Genomic DNA, 17,764 nt, shown 5'->3' on the forward strand with positions numbered 1-17,764 from the left:
CGAAACAAATAACAAAAAAAAAACGACCAAGAGCCGCATGAAGATGGTTCCAAAGTGGAGCACGGATAAAAAGGAAGAAACGAAATACCAGACGGAAAGTGGGCAAATAAAATATAAATAGTTGGTGGGGAATCTACAGTTAATTGCAGAGAAGAGCTCATTAGCCTAGCTCGCCATGGCGATTCGATTCGACCGTTGTCAGGCGATGGGATGATGAATTTATCGATAGGATCAGATTTGCAGCATGACAGGCAGTGGTTTGATGCAGTTGCGTTTTAGCTTATCGGTGATGGTTTAACCGCAGACTGCACTTTGCGTCAATTATGGGACCAAAAATAGCCTAATAGAAGGTAACCTAGAGCGAGCGTAGATGGATTCAACGAATCGGTTGTTTGCATCCCAAAAAGCAATATACTGTCTAACTTTATTAGTGACCATACGCCGCAATTTTCGCGAAACCCAAACCCAATTAAGTAGGTTACAAGCCGCGGACGAACGAGAACGAATGATTCGTGCCTACCTCACATCCAACGATGTAGCTCAGTACTTCCCAAACAACATTTCTTCAGATGCGCCGCATCTTGAATCAATATTACAGTCAACTCTTCATAACTCGATATTGAAGGACCATCGTGTTAAGGAGGTATCTAGTTATAGACCACAAAATCAGTGCAACTGCGATCCAAGAGACCAGTGAGAACCAGGTTTTACTATGGTTCGCTAACTCGACATCGAGATACGAAATAACTAGTAAGGGAGACTTGACTTCATATTATATTTGTAAAATGTTATATATTTTTAAGACAGAATATCCCACAAATTCTGAAATTTTTAAAACAACTTTCAACAATTAAACTTTTAACAATAGAACTTTTGGTAAAAAAAATCAAATCCATCATATTGTTCTTAAGGTTGCAATATCGTTCAAAACAAGGTACAGACAGTAAAATTCCTTTAGTGATAAAGAATAACTTCGAAAGACGACTTTGCATTGAAATTTTGGTTTCCAGTGAAGTCCAAGTTATAGTCATGCGTCCATATTGAAAACATGGCGCTTGTAGAAACTAAAATGATATTTAAAATTACTCAGAAGAGCGCCACGATCATAAAAAGATTGGGAACCTCTGTGTTCGCGAGAATACATCGCGAAACGCAGCGCCATCAAATTGCCACGGTAGGTACCAGTCAGTAGCGGCGGCAGTGCTGCGTGTGTTCCGTTTTCTTTGTTGTCCAAAAAATTGGCCCCATTCAGCGCGCCTCCTCCGCATTTCGCTACTGATTCCTGGGTTCAGAAGAACGCAACTTGTCAGATTTGCGCCGGCGCCGTTATTCACAGTGCTCTGCTCTCTCACACATGAGACTTCGAAAAAGTAGGTATGGATTTAAATTTTACGAATCCAGCTTCTTTTTCTATAGCGGCAGCGATGACGGAGGCGAATGCGTGGACAGCTCGGACTGAATTACAACAGTGTAGCAATCAGTGGAAGAATTATACAGTAGTGGCCAATACAATTGTAACTTTTTCCATTTTTTCATACAAAATGGTCGACTTTATAGAGTTAGAATAGAGTTATTTAAGAACGAATTTGATTGAAAGTTTCACAGTTCCTTAGATTTTTGAATTTCAACATATATTTGAGTGAACTTTACTAAAGGTCCTATGTAACAATGAGACATTCTCCCCTCTTTGGCTTTTTTTTCGACTACAACAGTGCAATACTAAAGCTTTTAAGAAGTTTTTCACTATAGCTCGAAATACAATATCCTTGGCTAGAGTTTTATACAAAAACGCAAAAGAAGAGATTAATGTGGCTTTGTTAGGTCCTTTTGAAAATTTACGCGATATTTTTCCAGTCACGAATTCAAAAACAATAACGCCAAACTAAGTGATTTTTTTTGATAAATTTCAATTATTTAAAAATATCAACGAATAGCTGTATGACATTTCCAGCAAAGTTGTAAATTTAGACGAGATGAACAGAGACAGTAAATTAACAATTGGAAAACACCGTATATCGCAAATATAAACAAAACCGTATTATGAATTCGTCGCACTCGCAATTGAGTTTTATTCTATCACGAAATTTTACTTTTCTAAAATGGTCTTTGTATGAGCTGCTATGGGGGGCCAGATAGCCGTAGCGGTAAACGCGCAGCTATTCAGCAAGACCAAGCTGAGGGTCGTGGGTTCGAATCCCACCGGTCGAGGATCTTTTCGGGTTGGAAATTTTCTCGACTTCCCAGGGCATAGAGTATCTTCGTACCTGCCACACGATATACGCATGCAAAAATGGTCATTGGCATAGTAAGCTCTCAGTTAATAACTGTGGAAGTGCTCATAAGAACACTAAGCTGAAAAGCAGGCTCTGTCCCAGTAGGGACGTAACGCCAAAAAGAAGAAGAAGAAAAAGATGAGCTGCTATGAATCATGGAAACCTGATTTGTTAGTTACTAAGAGTGCAGTTTTTGTGTAGGGTTGCCTTTTCATGTTTTCAGATAAAAAGTTTACAATTTCCCATCCAAAATGTCACTTCAAATCGATTTTGAACTTGTGCTTGATAGGATTACTCAAAATTGTATGTTGAAACTCAAATTATGTCTGACGTGCTGTGAAAAATTCATTCAAGTCGGTCCATGAATAACTGAGATCTACACTGAGGCCAAAATCTCGCATGATTTTCATAAGATCGCACTAATGAACGCGTTTTTTATTATTTTTTTGTTGGTTCATAAGACACTTGCGTATTTCATTCGACGAGATTGAGATTCATAAGACAAGTGTAATTTTTTCATAACAATCAATTGCCAATGTCATAAGAACGCTTATGAACCCCATTGCTCATCATTGTGAAGAACCACGTGAGGCAATTTTTTTCATTTCACTATCAGAAATTCAATATGGCTTCCGAAATGGACGTGTTTGCTGATTTGTCGCTGGCTGACTCCGTTTCTAATGCATCAAAGGGTAAATATTTTCTATTTATCATCAATTCCGCTGTAACTAACACTTTCTTTCGATCAGATTAAGGAATTTGATCCAAAGAATAAGATTTTTGAATGAAAATTCAAAACAATTTGTATGACGCGTAAGAAATCACAAACCCCCCCTCATCCATTAATCCGTCCCTAACGTAAACCTGCACCAATTCATGCGTTCTTCACAACTTTTCTCAATAATGTTTCGCTGCTATAATATACTTCTTCGCGTTCAAAATAGGTTAGCCAACTAGAGAAAATCGAATTTTCATTCAATTTGTCGTATCACAAATCGATTCTAATGCTTGCAGTAAAGTGCTTTAATCGAATTGCGATACTACAAAATGGATGAAAATTTGATTTTCCCAAGTTGGTTAACCTATTTTTCAACGCGGATTAGTATTATTCATTCATTGAAATTTATAATCTAAAGCTCAAATTACACAAGACAGTCTTATGGAACCAAGAATGGATCAGAACGTAATTCATAAGACTATCTATGGATTTTGTTATCAAGTCAATGCTGGTTCATAAGATCATCTTACGAAATTCCTTCGAGGTGTATTATGGAAACAACATCTGCCAAAAACCATACGATGGTCTTATGAATTTCAAAGATTTTTCTTGTGTCGTAATTCCATAAGCAAATCTTATGACAGTCTTACGTTTGCTTTCCTCAGTGTACATTCAGCAGCATCCAATCCCATTCCGTGTGCCGTGCGAGCAAGCGAGTAGTGTGCAAGGTCAAATGTTACAAATGTGACTCGCAGATTCTCGCGGGTGACGCTACAAGGCCCTATGGGCCAGCCAGCAAGTACCTAGCAAGTCTTGTGTTTGCTTTCTATTAGATAACTGACCAACGCGACTACAGACTACGGACAGCGTTTTTTTCTGTATGTATGCTACTAAAAGGTGGCGCTGCCGATGTGATAAGTGTTGTGTACGATGGAGGCAAGCAATGGAAGTTTTGGCCTGAGTCGCGATGTGCGCGAGGGTCCGATTTCATGATCGGATGCCATTCCCGCTTACGTCGTTGGCCACGATCGAGCACTCCGGCCGCGACCAACTCACACGGCCAATCAACGTGTGCCTGTGTATTGGTGAGCTCGATCGCTGCACATGAATGATTAGCGCTTCTCATTAAAGGTATGGAAATGCAATAGGCTAATCGCGAAAATTGCAAGGTATCATCACTCAATCACCTTCAGGCGGTGGTTCAATGTGATTCCTGGAAAATAGCTAATGGCGTTATTGGAGTTTATGCTTGTTCAAGACTACAATGCAAAGGCAAGAGAAGTTTTTTTCGTTAAATTGATAGTTTTTGCTACCATAGGTTCGCAATTATTGTTTTACAGCATTAAATCGATATTTCTGTGGAACAAGATTTGAGAACAAACAAAGCCATGATTAATTGTAGAAGTCATAGGAAGCTGCTATCAAAGGAAGCCTCGATAAATTTGGAATTATGCTAGAATAGGGCTCACCAATGTTTTGATTTTGTATGAGATTATGACATTCGCTGGTCTTGTTGTTTACTAATTTTATCAAAGAGTGAAAGAGAGAGGTTGATTCTTGTGCAGAGCCCTATTGAACTGCAGAAGAATCCTTACTTCTGCAACAGGGGTTTTTACTCTTTTGGTTTCCCTTCTGATAACATTGTAATCAGGATAACATTCTCCAAAAACAGTTGAACATGTTCACACGGAAGTCTTGATTTTCGAATTGTGACTCACTTAATTAACAATTCATCGATGGTGATTCCATGCACATACACAGACAACGAACAGGAAAGAAGTCCATTGGGATTTCCTATACATTCTCTAGCAACATTTCAATTCTCTGCATTGTTTACCAGAGATTCTCAAAAAAGTCATGTATGTTTCAATACAACTCAAGGGAAATCCCAGATTGATTTGGAGCTAGCTCATTTCCCACTATCGGGAATATCTTTTTCGGCGACAACTTGTGCCGCAATTCGTCGATTAGTGTCACATCTGTTAGTAATCTCAAACCGAACGATATTTAATAGCCACTTTATTTTACTCCATTGCGAAGATTTGGCCCGCTCAGTTCTGCTGTTATTCTATTATAAGAAACAGGAATGAGGCCCAATTAATTTCCATCGGTAGGTCCACAGTAAAACAAATATTCATTTGCATGTGCCTTTCAGATGAATCACAAGTTCGAGAGGCTCTAAAATCATAACATTTTTTGTGAACACATTTTTATGGCATGTGTAAACATTGATGACATTTTGGATAAAACTAGTTTATAGTGTAATGTTTACATGTGCAAAATTTCATCACAATCTGTCAAGTGGTTATCTAGATTCTTCCACGTTCTTTGACAACAAAAAAATTAGGCTCGGTCGTGGAAAATCCAGGTCAATCCCTCATGAGGATCGATCATGTCCCGTGTGGTAAAATTGGTCAAGGAGGCTCAGACGACTCTGCGGCGAATTGGTAGCGGAAGAAAAGCGAAGACTTGTGGACTCGCGAAGGCAAGAAATGTGAGGGATTACTTCAAGAGCAATCCGGACTTTAATTCAAGGTGAGGAAAGCGCCGAACCGATGCGATAAACAGAACATGGTGGCCAAATTGTGCGCTAGGGACCTGTACCGCGAGCAAGCTTTATAGAAACTTCTATGTGATGCAAAGATGAGGCGATTTTGTCGTTTTTCAGAGGAGTAAAAAATGAACTCAAAATGTTCAACACAGATCCTCAAGCGATTTGAGTGAGAGTACAAACAAATGCGAGGATAATAAATCTTCGAGCTGTTTAGTAGAATACCTAGAAGTAGATGAAAAAACCGAATTTAGTACTATACCATTTAATTCCACTAGAGTTTGTATCCTTTGACAGATACGCGTATTTCGACCTCAACTGTAAGGCCGTCTTCAGTGTCGTGTACTAGACTCGACTGCGAAATGAGAAATGCGAGGATTTTTTTCAGGTACTCTCTCTCTTTTGTTGCAATGCTTCAAAAGAACTCTTGAGTGTGCCGCAAGAACAAAACAGTCCTCGAGGAGTTGTGATGGTACTCTTTTTCGATGGCTTTGGCATCCTGCCAGTTTTATCGAGTATAGTCCTAAGCAGTAAAAGCACAGCTATCAACATGGCCACGCTGAGAATAGTTGGTTCGAATCTAGTTGTAAATGTTTTAGTCCTTTCATGGCATAGAGCATCTTCGTGCATTCCACATGACAAAGAAATGCAAAATCGGTTAATTAGTAAAGTTGATAAATGTGGAAGTGCTCATGAGAACACTAAGCTGAGAATGAGTTGGGACGTAACTCCAGAAAGAAGACGAATGTATTCATCAAGAATTTGCACAGAAACTACAATGAATTTTACTAAAAATGACTCATCAGAAAAACATTGTTTTTATTATTAGTATATCGTACGGTGTAAAATGTATCGTGCGCGATGGTTCTCGTAAAACTCTGCTTATGGGCCTCAATGAGATGGCCTGAAGACTCCCAATTTTGCAAGGAAAACGTATACCAACAGAAGTGGAAATAAATCGTCTGACTAACATTATAATGATGAAACATAATTCGTAAACAATAATATCCGCATTCACATCTAGAGTGGCGATACTTGCTCCCAACTAGACATTCTATTTAACAGTTTAACAGATGACGTGTCTCACAGAAGACATGTTGGACTGTTTGCGGCAGATCGATTATTGTATGATACGAATAATCTATGGTTGTCGAAATTCTGGCGTACTTGTTCAGCGTCACGAACTATTAAATCAATACGATTCAATATCCGTCACTTGTCAACTGCATGCTACACCAGTAGTTAGACGAGTTACGGAAGAATTCACAGGGTGTCCATTCAAAATCAGTTTTCAAAATCCCGGATTTTTCCCGGATGCCCAAGAACTTAAAAACAGATTACAAAAAGATCCTGCGACTCGATATCAGGGCTGTTACAACAGTCGCGAATTTCGCCAGGCCAGGCGCAAACATCACGAATGACTGCAATTCTGTCGCGAAAATCGCGGATTCCCTAAATCATGCCACAAAAATCGCCAATAAATTGTTTTGACACAAGTTGTGCAGTTCATCATTAGGAAGTTTGTATTTAAAAATGTAAACTCTCGTCATCTCATTGAGTGCTGTAAAGTGCAATTTATAGTTTAGTCACTAGGGCCCAGTTTTGCAGAAAATAGCGTTTTTTTTTTCGTTCAAAATCAAGAAAGTTTACTTGAAAGAAAATGCATTCACCATATTCAATTCTTCAACTGAAACACAGTGAACACAATTTCATCGTATAAGTTTCAGTTTTAAACTGAAAAACTGTTTGTGAAGTATCGCAACAATTACGATGACAGATTCTTGAAAGTAAAAAATGTGGTGTAGGAAAATATAAAAAGCAATAACATTCCATCTGTAATTGGACATTTAACAAAAAGCATTAAAGAATATAAAATCTGAAGGCACTTGCTAAGATGGTTAGGATTCATTGTGTATCTAGATATAATATCGAAAAAAATGTCAGTTAAACAATTTGCTACCATTCTGAAAATGCACAATCCGAGAGCTTATAATTTAAAAGTCGATAACGGTGGCGGCCATTAGACAACCATTGTTACTAGAGACCGAGTATACCTCTGCATATCCACAGTTTCCGTGGAAAGGATATTGGGTTAGTGGGATAAGGAAAGGATCTGCGAGTCAAAATATTCACGCATCTTTTATAAAACGTCGAAAGAGCTTTAAATGTATAATGCAATGTACTGTATATTGGTCAATTACTGTCGGACTAATGAAATGTTACCGTAATCCGGGTCATTTGGCGAATTTGGTCGATATAAAAAAGCAATATCTTTTAAGGATGCTTCATACGTGCCAAGATTTTAAACAGGTTTAATTTTATAAGGATAGTTTTGCACAGAAATATTAACAGTTTTTTTAGGTGTAAGCAATACTGTTGGAAAAGTCAGTACTAAACAATCCACTGGTGCTAAGTTTATATGCAAAATACTGTATTACTAGCGTAGCTTTTCGAACCGTTTATTTTAGGAAAACGTGCCTATTACAAGGTAAATAAACTACATTTAGGTATATTATTCTAGTTTCCAAAGTTAAACTTCACAACAAAATGGTCAAATGCAAAAGTCGTAAGATTTTTTTTCATTTTCTGTATTAGCGGACCCACTTTTAGTAGATGGAGAAATTTATTATTCTTATTTTTACTTTATTATATGAAAATCAATTTCGCCCCAGTGGACCATTTTCAATTTTTTATTTTCAAGCTAGGTTTATGATACATTATTATTTCCTAAAAAAATAGTTACATGCACTGATGGAGATCAACGAAGTACTGGTTTTGCCGAAATTAAGTTGACAATATCTCAGTTCCTATGGATAATATAACAGAAAATTATAGTGATTAATTTGCCCCTGGATTACGGTACTAAGAAAAGTGCATCAAAGAACACAGAAATTTGTTAAAACAATTAAGTTTACATAACAATCTAAAATATTTTTTACGAAAAATCGATTGGGTATTGTGACATGAAGATTTCGATGACAATTTGAATATTTTTTTGGCGCGGATTGGTGCTTCTGCTTCCAGTCGCGGATCGAATTTCAGAAGTCGTGGTTTTCGCGGATAACATTTTGAAGTTTTTGAAATAGCTCTGTATTTTTGGTTATTTTTTTAAAGAGTTTTAGATCAAAAGATATAACATATTTGTTGAAATATCTAAAAGATCGTGACCTCCTCGAATAGGGTCTTAAAGCTCTGTCCCAATTTTAGTACCAAACGCTAAGACTTAGACCAGAAACACATGTTTACTAAATATTTAAATGGTTTACGTTGGTGTAAGTCCAAAAAAAACATTTTTTTACAGTTTTTAAGATTTTGTCAGACCCCTTGGTTTAAACTCAAATTTTGGGTATATTTTGTTTACCGTGTCCCTTCCGAAATGTCAGATAAAAACAACCCCAGTGTTAAAACTAAAAGCCCTGTGGCGTTTTTTTTTTCGACAAAGTGATCGTCAAACATGGTCAAAAGTGTCAAGGTTCATATTTGGAATTATTTTTAAAATTAAAGTTTTAATATGTTATATCCGTTATTTGAGCTTGAAAAATTGCTAAAATAGTCGCAAGAACATGCTCTTTCGTATTATTAAATAAGAAAAAGAATTCATTAAAAATTTTAGGACCCAATTCATAGGAAGTTCAGAGAAATTTTGGAATTATATAAACAAATAGCCAACCCATTTCCTTCTAAGAATGCCTTAAGAATTATGCGTTAGACATGGCTTGTTCATGGAGAAATAGTTGATCTGATAAAACTCATGTTGAATCCAAGAAAAAAAATTACAAAGACGGTATTTCCAAATGCATGTTATTGTTCTCCTATGAAACTGGCTGAAACTTTTGACATAAATCCAAGATTGCAATTTCCAAGTAATCTTCAAAAGATTTGATCAAGATATCAAGAATTCTGTCAAAAACATAATAAAAATCTGGTCAAGAATACCTAGAGGCCCTCGTTATTGTTTTATCCATCAAAGATCTAGTTACGAAATTTGTTTTGGATGATTGAAAGAATTCGTTGTCAATCTGCAAAAATCTACACAAAATCTCGTCGGAGGCCTCATAATAACTTTGTAATAGATCAAAGACTAGTCAAATTAGTAATCCTGACAAGGCTTCATCAAGAATCAGTATCATCAACAACCCTAGAAATCCGCCAAAGGGAACTCTTAATGAATCTGTCCAGGATTTCAGAAGATCTCCCAATAAATGCAATTTTTTTTTGGCTTAGCATTTTGCCAACCTCTAAAAATCTACTAAGAATTTCAAGCAAAATCAGCCTAGGATCTTTTCTAGAATCCAATAAAAATCTTATTAGCAATCTACTAATACTTCAGTGATCTCTCAGAAAGAACTTTCAAATACTGGTCAATTATCGGTTCGATTTCAGTAAATACCTCATTCAATATTTACCAAGAACTAAAATGAAAATCTAACACTCATCTCGAAAAGCACCTTGCCAAAAATCCTTAAGTACCCTTCAAGAAATGTTTCAAAGATCCAACTTACCAAAAATTATTCATAATGTGAAGTACTAATAACAGACGACTTAAAATTTAAACAAACCGGTGATTTGAAATACATATTTTCCCGGGGTGTTTTCCAAATTCCCGGGTATTTCCCGTATTTTTCCCGGTCATTTGTAATTCCCGGGTTTTTCCCGGTTTTCCCGGATGGATGGACACCCTGAATTCACCATAAAGTAAGTAACACACGGCGTCAAATATGTGACTGGAATCTGACAGCAGTCCAAACATAGAGGTATATAAACGATTGCACCGCTTTCAGATCCCAGTCAAATATTTGACACCGTGTACTAAGAGCTTAACTAGCGATGTCATTAGTTTGTGGGAGTCTATCAGCATTTGTGATCACTGGTTTTTTTAATAGCAACGTAGAAAACATGTGGACTGAAAAACTCAAACAATATGTTATCCACACATTCATTATTGAATTTAATAAAAAAGTTTGTACTGGAATTATACAGATTCTGCCAAACGTTTGTGAACTTCAGATAGGATCTTAAACTGTTGTAAAAATTGTAGTAACATTTGAGGTTAGGGACTCGATACTAGGTTTTTCTAGATAAATTTCTTGAAGAACATAACCCTCTTTGCTCCGGGACAGACATTTAATTTTCAATCGACTTGTGCGCAGAAACTAATAAATTTTATGAAATGCGATTTTCATTACAATTGCTGCGATGAGTTTGACTTTCTGCGAGTGTGATTTTCAAATCAGAAGTCCCTAGTCACACTTTTACAACATACAACATTCAACGCCAGCCAAGCCATTTTTAGACTTTAAGTAACGGATCAATGCAAGAATACATCATTTGGAGAGGCGAAAGCTCCGAGGCCAAGGCACATTTGTAAATTTTAAACGAAGCATCATATGCGACTACTTCAACGTCATTAAATCATGCTTCTTGCACATATCGATACTTCCGCCAGATGACCAGATAATGATCGGATTTTGAGGACACTTCCGGTGCATCAGGAGACACAGGAATAAAGCATTAAACGAGATACGCAACTATTCAAACTTCATGACGTAATCTAAGCTTTATTGCGTAAATGTTCCTTCTGAATATATTGGCACTGCGACCAGATAGAGATTAGATTTTGAGGTATCTTCCGGTAAACCATAAGATAAACCATAATAAGGCATAATGCACGTGACTTTCATAATGCCTTCTCAGCATTGCTGTTCTGGAACTTCATAAAGCCATCTCAGCATTGCTGTAAGAATAGGCTTCTTGACCATGTCGGCACTCCATCCAGATGTCACCAGATTATTATTCGGAAGTGAAAAGGAACAAATGACGCTAAAACTAAGGATCCGATGCCGGTTATGGACCCTTTACGTATTATGGACCCCCAACAGAAAAACATTAAATTAACACTTAAAGCAACCTTATTCCTATGAAAATCCACCGGGGGAAATTCAATTGCATTGTTAGTCAGAAGTTTCAGGCAAAACATTTGGTTTGAGGCGCATAATTCCAAATATTTGAACAGTTTTGTAAATGAAACCACACCAGAGGGTCCGTAATTAGCATTTTTAGGTGGGCACGTCTGCAGCGAGCCGGATTACATGGGAATCAAATGGAGGGTCCATAATAGGAAACGTCAAATTTGTAAACATTCCTATTATGGACCCTCTCGGGGTCCATAATAGGCATTAGGACAACAGTTTTCCAAATGTATTGTCAGTGCAGACAAAAACAAGAACGAACACAAACTTCGCTCAACTACTTCTCGCGACCGAAACGTCGCTGGTCGTTGGCGACCTTTTCATGTTAGTGCTCGAGCGAAACAGGCTATTTCAATGCGTCGCTGGAGCACTAAACTGCAAGGCGCTCAACAATCCAGCGACGTTGCAGTGATAGTTCGGATGCACAATATATTTCGCTGAAAAAAACAAATTATCTTGTATGTTTCATAGGCGAACTATGAAGTAAAGACATTGAACTTGTTGTTAGACTCCCCAAAACGTATATCCGTCTGAGATACCATTGCGGAAAAGCACCGAGATTGAATTTCAGCTACTAGGGATCCATTACTAGTAATGAAACCCTAGTCGTTCAACTGCCCAAATTTTATTTTATTTTTTTTATCTTTCTTTTTTTATCGAGATGTTTAGTCCTAGGCTGATTTATCTCATACATCTCATACGAACTTCATGAAATCATCTCGACGTGGCTGTATTTCTTTAGCATTTTGCACTTTCGCCAGATGGTCTTCAGGAAACGAGTAGGAAAAAAACATAAAATGGAATAAACATTCTTACAACTTGTGTATTTCACATTTGAGTTGCAAAGTAAACAACACAGCAGAGCGCAGATGATTTAATGAAGTTTGAGCTATTCATGTTCGTCTCCTGGTTCACCGGAAGTGACCTCAGAATCCGATCATTGTTTCATTTGTATGTCATTTGGCCGAAGTATCAATACAAAGGTCTGTCCCAGGGCTAATGATGAATCACTGGTAGAATTTATTGGGGTGTTCTTGAAATAGTTCTCAAAACATTTCCAGGTATAATCCATGGAAGCATTTCAGAGCAGTTCCTGAGACAACTCGTATATGAATTCACGATGAGGTTCACATAAAAATAACTGAAAAAGTCGGCTTAGGAACTCCTTGAAAAATTGTTGTAGAAGTTGTCGGAAAACCCTTGAATCTTCCAAAAATCCAAAAATACACCCTTGGGATAAACTCCTATAGGAATCGAAAAATCTGCTAAAGCTAAAACTTTTGAACAAATCGGAAGAAAACTGTGATTGGTGGAAAAATATCGGAAGGATTTCCGGAATCGTTCAAATATTACGTAACGCAATAGAGGAATGAAGGGGATCTTCCGGGATATTACGGTCTATTTCTTATTTATTTATTTATGGCGCAATACATTATAAGTGCGGTTAGAAGTGCGGTATTGCGAGTAAAAGTGCGGGATTACGTCGATCGACCGCACTTATTCAGCAAGAGATGACGAATAAGTGCGGCGTAAACACCGAACCAATCCGATGTAATCTTGCACTTTATTTGCAATTTCTCACTTATAGGGAGTCCAGATGCCAATGCAATTTATAATATTTGGTTCTACATCCATCAACTTAACAAAACCTCGCCAAAATTTTTCCAATTCACTGGGTTCATGGCCGCCTCTCGCCATCCTCGACTTCGACCCACATACTTCAGGTCCTGGTGCACCAGGTCAATCCATCTAGCTCGCTGCGCCTGCGCATTCCTGCAACATGCCCGGCCCATCGTACCCTTCCACCTTTGGCCACCTTCTGGATACTGGGTTCGCCGTAGAGCTGGGCGAGCTCGTGGTTCATCCTTCGCCGCCACACACGGTTCTCATGCACGCAGCCGAAGATCGTCCTAAGTACCCGGCGTTCGAAAACCCCAAGAGCTTACAGGTCCTCCTCGAGCAAAGATCACGTTTCATGCCCGTAGAGAACTACCAGTCTAATGAGCGTTTTGTACATCGTGCCTTTGGTGCGCGCGTGAATCTTTCTTGACCGTAGTTTCTTCTGGAGCCGACTTCCACAGATGCTGCGCCTTCGTATTCCACGACTAACGTTGTTGTCGGCCATCGGCAAGGATTCGAGATAGACGAACTCGTCAACCACTTCGAAAGAATTCCCGTCTATCGTGACACTGCTTCCTAGGCAAGCCCTGTCGCGCTCAGTTCCGCCTTCCAGCATGTACTTTGTCTTTGACGCATTCTACATCAGTCCGACCTCTTGTTGCTTCGCGTTTCAGGCGGGTGGACGTATCTGCCACGGTTTCAAAATTTATTCCAACAATAACCATGTAGTCCGTGAAGCAAACAAATTGTCCGGATCTCGTGAAAATCGTGTCTCGACTGTTAAGCCCTGCTTTCCGCATGACACTTTCAAACGCAATATTGAACAGCAGGCACGAAAGTCCATCACCTCGCCGTAGTCCACGGCGGGATTCGAACCAACTGGAGGATTTCCAGAAATCTGTACGCAATTTTGCACACCGTCCATCGTTGCTTTAAACAATCTTGTGAGCTTCCCGGGAAAGCTGTTCTCGTCTATGATCTTCCATAGCTCGACACGGTTAATACTGTCGTATGCCGACTTTAAATAGATGAACAGTTGGTGCGTAGAAACCTGGTACTCACGGCATTTTTGGAGGATTTGCCGCACGGAAAAGATTGGATCCGTTGTCGTTGTGTTACGGTCCACTCATTTTTTTTTTAATTTCCTGTACAAGAACTGTTACGTGGGTCATGGAGTAGGTCTAAAATTGGCAAATTTTGCGTAACGTAATGCTCTCAACTCCCCATAACTCGATATTGAAGGAACCATCGAGTTAGAGAGGTATCGAGTTATAGAACACAACACCAGTGCAATTGCGATCCAAGGGACCATCGAAGTAGTCATGGAACCCATCATTCACTATGGATCTCTAACTCGATATTAAGATACGAAATATTGACTAAAGGAGAGTTCACTGTATTTGAATTATCGAGAGTGAACAGCATTTTGGAGAATTTTCAGAGTAATCCCTGAGGAAATACCTGGTTAGGTATTTCGAGTCAGAATTCACTACAAGGAAAAGGAAAATAGTGACCAGAGACCTTTCATGAAAAATGCAGACTTTTTAGAGACATGCATTAAAATAGAGACCCAATAGTCAATAAAGAGACCTGTTATTGTCCCTGGACTGAGAAAAGTGGCATATATTTTCTTGAAATATTGGAACTTTTTTCTGAATACATATTGAGGAGTGTAGAATGAATGAAGTTCCATCAATGTAAGAACAACAAATTAGCTACTCCAATTTCTGGTAACACATATTTAATGGTGTACTATTCAGCTCCCGATTAACAATGAGTACTTTGTAATAATTAGGTACAGACTAAATAAGCTGAACACTTACATCTTTATTAACCTCTTGGACTTCTACAATCTTGCTTCCAATTACAAACGATTACGTTAGATAGTTTTTAGCAAAATGAATACTGCTGTTTGTGCCGCGGTCCATAAGGTTTACATGGAACATGGGAAAAGTAGGCATAGAAGGGGAAAATAAGGCGTTTTCATTTGAAGCAGTGAATTTCATTCTATGTGCTACTTCTGAATAATAAGAAAAACCGAGATAGTCGTCTAGCCATTGCATAAAATTAAGTATCATGTCATATTCACCAAAAATCACATTTTCTTTGAATCAAGACCTATTTAGTTTTGCATTGTGCCGATTAACTCTACAAGCATGAAACATTTTATTTGCAAAATGTGACTCACTCAACAATCTATCGATGATGATTCCATGCACAGGCATCGAACAGAAAAGAAGTCCAATGGAATTTCCCATACCTTCTCTTTCGAGGCTTCAATTCATCTGCATTGCCAGCGATTCGCAAAATAAAGTTATACTTTTCTCATAACGCAAACTAGGAAAGTTCAATACAACTTCGGGGAAATCCCAGATTTAATCCGGGCCCATTTTCCACTGTCGAGAATGTCTTTTTAGGCGACAACGTGTGACGTAATTCGGCGATTAGTGTTACTACTGCTACGAGATAGTAATCTCACACCAAACGATCCAACTTATAAGAGGGCGACCTTATTTTTCTCCATCAGAGCTTCGCTCGGTTGCTGTTATTCTATTATAAGAAACCGGAATGAGGTCTAACTGATTTACATTGGTAGATCGAGAAAAGATGGACAATTCTTTCTCTTGCCTTTCAGTTGGATACCAACTTCCGAGCGACTCTAAAATCATAAACCCTTTCAAAACGGAATAACCATCTAGAAGTGAAGAAGTAGGAAAACCGCTATTCTGTAGATAGGTGGTGGGTACTTACATTCTTGTTCCCCTGTGAAAGCTCTCGCTGCGCAATGAGCTTTCCGCAAGTTCTGTCGGGAACTTCCGGTGGCAGGGCTCGCTCCCGTTCGGGAAATGGGAACTTCCGCACCAGTACGGATCCCTCTCAGGGGGGCGGATGATGGGTATTTGCTTCTGCTTTCGCACACAGGCACGGGCGCTTCCGCGGCACACACTCACACACAATAGTCTGCTGATCTCAGAGCTCAGTCAGTCGGTCGGTCGATCGTCCGTCCGTCCGTCGTAGTAGATTCTCTTCTAGATTGAATACTTTTCACTTTTTTTTCTCTTCCTCGCTATTTAATGCCTTTCTTTGCTTAGCTTCTTCTTCTTCATTTAACGGGGGGCCCCTTAACGACGGTGGGTTGCTAATATAACTGCTCTTTTATTTTTCGTGGTCTACTAAGACCTCTTGGAGGAATTCCGAAGGAAAAATCTTTCCCGAGATCGAAAATCGGCACTTCTCGTTCGGTCACAATTTTTTTTCTAGACTTCCTTTTTTCCTCGCTGAAAACTTACTTTTTCCTTTTGCTTTTCTCACACTTCACACACTCTTGGGGCAGCGAAACGGATTTTTCTTTTTTCTCTTCTCGGCACAAACTTCAGGCACACGAACAGGAGGCAACTTCCGTCGTCGTCGTCGTCGGGGAAACAAAAGTAAAAACTATCTCAAACCTTTGGAAAAGTCCAAAACTTCCACCACACTACCTAGGAAACGGGAAAAACGGGCTAAAGGGCTAGAAAAGTGCACTCCGTGGGCTTGATATTATGGACTGCGATGATGAGCACTCGCTCGACACTACCTACTCGGCCATTTTTGAAAAAACGAATGAATGATGGGAAAAATCACCACACTCACCGCATGACAATGTGCGTGTTAGAAAACGCCACAGACAGCCAGCAGCGCACGACGACACCACCGAAGGCACACTACCGAAACACGGGATTGAAACTGCACGGTGAACTGCGATCGACCGTCTTCGCTGCCCGTGCCGTTGCCAGTGGTGCCAACTTTGCTTCATCAGTTTTCTGAACAAAATTGTGCGATACATTGCAATGTACTAAACAAGTTAAAGTTGTCATAAATAATCTCTCTAAAATCAAAATACAATTTTTCCATATCCTTAAAAATCGATTTTGTGCTGATTGTTCTCTCACTTTTCGACGCATAGGGATACTTAGTAATCCGAAGCTTCTTTATGTGTCATATACGCTAAAAACTATAACAAAAAGAAATCATCCCAGAGGCAAATTTTCGAACATGTGAAATGTTGGAGCTCATCGTGCTCAATATTTTGAATAACACCGTTCAAGCGTGATGGTGATATTGATTAGAATTTTATTTAAATCAAAATAAATTAAAAATTCAACTAGATTACAGAAGCATATAATAAAATCCCCCAAAAATGTGCAATAAAACTGATATTCTTCAAGCGTACTAAACATGTACTAAACCATTATTCAACTAGCTGACATCACTGCACTATTTCGTATCAGCGGATTCGAATATGCGCCTGTGTGTGCGCAATATTTTGCTTCGGTACTTCGGTTCGGGTTGGAGTCGACTCACTCACACTAATGTGACTGGCACCCACACAGGTGCGCACTATTTTGACAGCCAGCTTCTCCGTCGCGGTTTTGCTGTCAACTTCATCCAAAAGAAGACGTCAAACTTTGCGTTTCGACATCGACACGGAAAAGTAAAACTGATAAAATATGTTCCAAATAAAAAATAAAGAGTCATTTAAATTACATCAATATTGTGCTTTGCTTTGATAAATGGATTATTGGGAAAGTTGTGTATCGCACTTCGAAGGTCACCAAGCAGTGGTTCCAAATAAGTTTCCATGCAAATGGATCCA

General features: G+C 38.8%; 1 protein-coding gene across 10 annotated transcripts in view; it reads right to left on the bottom strand.

The window, feature by feature from the left end:
• The window catches only part of LOC5578378, a 91,126-nt gene extending 74,268 nt beyond the window's left edge, over positions 1 to 16,858 (bottom strand). For 2 of the 10 annotated variants that reach the window (XM_021839448.1, XM_001663791.2), the window contains exon 1: positions 16,422 to 16,854. The gene's annotated coding sequence lies outside the window, so the exon portion shown is untranslated. Of the gene's footprint in view, positions 1 to 15,882 lie in introns of all 10 variants that reach the window. The other 8 variants (XM_021839447.1, XM_021839446.1, XM_021839444.1 and 5 more) reach the window with 6 other exon arrangements.
• Positions 16,859 to 17,764: the final 906 nt, after the last annotated feature.

This window comes from Aedes aegypti, chromosome 1 (genome assembly GCF_002204515.2).
Source record: "Aedes aegypti strain LVP_AGWG chromosome 1, AaegL5.0 Primary Assembly, whole genome shotgun sequence".
NCBI lineage: Eukaryota > Metazoa > Arthropoda > Insecta > Diptera > Culicidae > Aedes > Aedes aegypti.